Here is a 3,835-nt window from a genome sequence, read left to right as displayed (position 1 = left end):
TCCAGCCCCGCCCTGTGGACTTTGGCCCGCTCTGTGGAAAGCCCCGGACAAGGGGCGAGTCCCTCTGCCTCCTCACAGTTACATGTAGTAAATAAAGAGAAGCCCCCGATGCTGAGCACCCATTGGACTGGCTTTAAGAGGGAACTGGAGAAATACGGCAGGAAGAAGCTAGCAGTGGCTATGGAATTCACTCCCCAAAGAGGTCCGCCTGGCACCGTCATTACTGGTTTTTCGGCGCCAGGTAAAGACCTTTTTATTTAAACATCATTTTAATTGTTAAAATATATGATCTGGCCAGGGCAACTTCTTCTTCCTTCTCTTTCCTCCTCCTATATTCTTTATTTACTTATTTTATACTGATAATTTTAATTTTATATTATTATGTTCGTAACTCAGTGTATTTTTTGTATTTTTGTATTTAATAGTAATATATTATGTTCTATTGTATTTCAATGTATTTTATTGTGTTGTAAGCCGCCCCGAGGCTTCGGCAAGGGGCGGCATAGAAATGTTAGAATAATAATAATAATAATAATAATAATAATAATAATAATAATAATAATACTGGTCTTGCGGGCCATGCGCTGCCTCCACTGTACACCTGTCCCTGAGGAGCTTGGGCAGGTGCAACTCCTCCACTCACCCTGCTTGAGGGATCGGTGGACATCTGGCTGGCCACTGGGTGAGCCAGGGGCTGGCCAGGATGGACCCCCAGGGGTTTTCTTATGGCCTTATGATCTGAGCCCAGTGGGCTACTAGATAAACTTCACTGGACAGATTCCACTTTCACTCGGTGCCACCTACTTCTGAGTAAATACACAGGCTGCGAATGCACGCAGGCAGGAAGCTGCCCGTCTGGTTAAAAAACAGTGTTCCTTGGATTGCCACAGCTTCCTGTTACACTAACGGAACAATTTATCCCAGCTGCAACCACAAAGGTTTTGTTGCTGCACAGCTATAATTTGCAACTGATGGTGGCATGTGAACATCAATCCAACATCACTCCGAAGCAACCTCAGATAGCAAATCCCCAGAGCTCAAGAAATTAATTTCAAAAAATCAGAATCGCTAAACTCTGCCATTTATGTTTTCTCTCTCTATTGCAGATGCTGAAATTCTAGAGAGCATCCCCCAAACCCAGGGGTCACAATGGGGGGGNGGGGGGGAGCTGTAGCAGTTGGTGGGTTTGCCAGGTAGAAATCTCCTCTTTCAGCCATAGCAAATGCCCGCAAAAGTAACCCCTTTGTTTTCTGTTCACGGAATCCCGTCTCAGTCAAAAGAATGTTTAACAAGCCCCAGAACAGGACGAATGGCCATGACATGTCCCAGATGAAGAATGGACTTACTGAGATTTTTACTGATTCATACAAAACTTTCAATGTTTTATTTATTTACAGTATTGGTATGCCTCCTCCATAACAGTTTTCTCTGGGCAGCTCACGACGTTAAAAAATAATCACTTTGCAACAAGACAAAAGGCAAGCCTTGCAAGCACAAGAAAAGCGAAACTGTCCACTGTAAGCCCTAAGTGTTTTCTTTTTTAAAAAACAAACCTCTCATACATTTAGATAAAAATCTAGAAGAAGAATGGTGTTCAGTGAGAGCAAAGGTCGAATGTTCTTCCCCACCTTGGTCAAATAATGTTGGAAAATACACAAGTCATGCATCCCTCCCTCCCACACTCCTCAGCTGTTTCCTGATACTGGACTTCATATACAACCACCCTAAATCCTTGCCACAGTTGACTTTCCAAGTTTAAGCCTTAAAAAAAATTCTTGCTCTTGCAAAGCACTAGCCTCTCTGTAATTCCCAGTGCTGCAGGACTTGCTGTCCTTCGAACGAGAGGGCACTGAAGGCGAAGAGGGTCGCTGCCGCATCGGTTTATTTACAAAATTCATGGGAACCATATTAGGAGCAAGAAGGCTGACAAAACTTAGCTGGCAAGACCTCGGACCCATCTGTCAGGTTCCCAGAGAGAGGAGTTTCGTCTAAGGATGTTTCGCTTGCGGCCAGCTCCAGAGAGAACCCCAGGCTCAGCTGGGGACCCAGTTCGCAACGGTAAACATCCCTTCCCTTCTCTCTTCCCCTTCCCCCATAGCTGGTGGGGGTCACAATCCGGAGGCTGGAACTATCGAGGAACGTCCATCCCCTTCGCTAAGCTTTAGGTCACCCATCAGGCTAGGCAGGCCGGGCATAGCAAAAGGCTCATTCACACCAATAATCGTGTCACAGTGTGCCTGGGTTCCTGAAGGCCCAAGACCCAGAAGAAAATGAAGAATGAAAAAGCAGGATGGGACTGACCAGACTGAGAAAACTGAGAGGCCGGGAGCGGCTGGAGAAGGGGACATAACAGTGAAGATGAGCCCAAGCTCCACCATCCAGAGAGAGAAAGCTACGTGAGGAGACTGCTCGTGTTCATGGTAAGGGCCAGCATGTTCTGTGTGTCAGCTCTGCTCAGAGGAGTTCGCTGTTCGATCCAGTCAGACTAAGCCGACAGCATCAACTTAAAGGTATAAAATGCCTGGGCTTTCCAGCTCCCGCGTGTGCCAGAACAGCGCTGCAGCTGGTCACCCACAGTCCCCGTGGATCTCCGAGAGGGTCTATTGGCTGTATGAGAGCTGCATGAATGCGAGTGTGAATGAGGCCTCTTGATATTGCTGCTGCTGATGGCTGAACTTGTATTCTTATGCTTCTGTATTCTTTATATCATAGAGTAAGTCTTACATGCATAGTGTTTAAAACCAGATCTGGCGTTCAGTCTCTCTTTGAAAGGGGCTTTCCTTGGACACCTGATAGTCTCCTCTTTACTGAATGAAGGACCGCTTTAGCTCGGTCACAATCACAACAGCCAGAAGTGCACTGGACCTCCTAAAACACCAATTTATCTATTGTAATCCTCCCCTCCTCCTCCTCCATCAGCTCCAAGGGCTGTTAAGTGTCTGGAGAAGCCAGCCAGTCACAGGATGGTAGCCAATTAGCCTTCCTCAGAAATAAACTGCTCAGACAAGAGGAAGCACAGTAGATCCAGGAGCAACCCTTGTGCAGCGGCATAGCACTGGCTCTCTAGCGCCCTCTGATCCCTGTGCCCAAGGAAAAACATTGCAAAATGCCAATTTTTTCACCATGGTGAAAGATAAAGGCCGGACCTTCACCCTTTGCATCTGTTCATGCTACTTCTCCAGGCCTGTTCTTGTATCACTTGGACTGGAGTTTTTCTTCTAACATGATCTACAGGATAACTGCCAACAGGCATCCCTCTTTACTTCCTATTTCCCTTTTGTTAAATTGTAAGCTCCTTGTGGGTACGACTGCCTGTTTTCACCAGTTTTGACTCTTAAGGCATCAGATATACAGATAGTATTTTATAATCAACCTAGGGGTTAACCAACACATTTTCCTGTTGTGATCCAGACAGGTACACCTTCACGAATAATTTTATCGTACTTGATACATATTTTGCCTTTCTAAGATTTCTGCTTCCTTTTATTCAACATTCAGGGATGCTGTTACTGGACATTATTGCTATTCTTTGCAACTTTAGTAGAACAAAAGGATGGCGTTAAGCGCCCCAGAGCTGGGATGGACCAGCACAGCGTACGGTACAAGACAAGAATCGCCACCAGATACATGCCAGGAAAGATCTTGCCACAATTGTTTGTTTTTATGCTACCACAGAACTCCGTGATTTTTGCTAATACAGCACCTTTTGGGGGGATTAATTTATGAGAACTAAACCTGAGCATGTTTAATGATATGAATTAAGGGCTGTGTTTTGCCTGAAGGTCTTCCCATATTCCAGGCACCCTTATGGGTTGTCCTCTACATGAATTCTCTG

The 3,835-nt window shown here is 45.6% G+C and overlaps 1 long non-coding RNA gene across 1 annotated transcript; it reads left to right on the top strand.

Annotated features, from left to right (window-relative positions):
* The first annotated feature begins 6 nt into the window (after positions 1-6).
* On the top strand, positions 7-3,758 carry LOC123024891. The gene is made up of 3 exons (XR_006415007.1): positions 7-241; positions 1,107-2,420; positions 3,499-3,758. It is a non-coding gene; the product is annotated as an uncharacterized LOC123024891 (long non-coding RNA).
* Positions 3,759-3,835: the final 77 nt, after the last annotated feature.

Source organism: Varanus komodoensis, unplaced genomic scaffold (genome assembly GCF_004798865.1).
Source record: "Varanus komodoensis strain SLA01 unplaced genomic scaffold, ASM479886v1 scaffold2570, whole genome shotgun sequence".
In the NCBI taxonomy this organism is placed as follows: Eukaryota; Metazoa; Chordata; class Lepidosauria; order Squamata; family Varanidae; genus Varanus; species Varanus komodoensis.
Note: the sequence above shows the minus strand (reverse complement) of the source record. Positions and strands in the feature narration are given on the sequence as shown.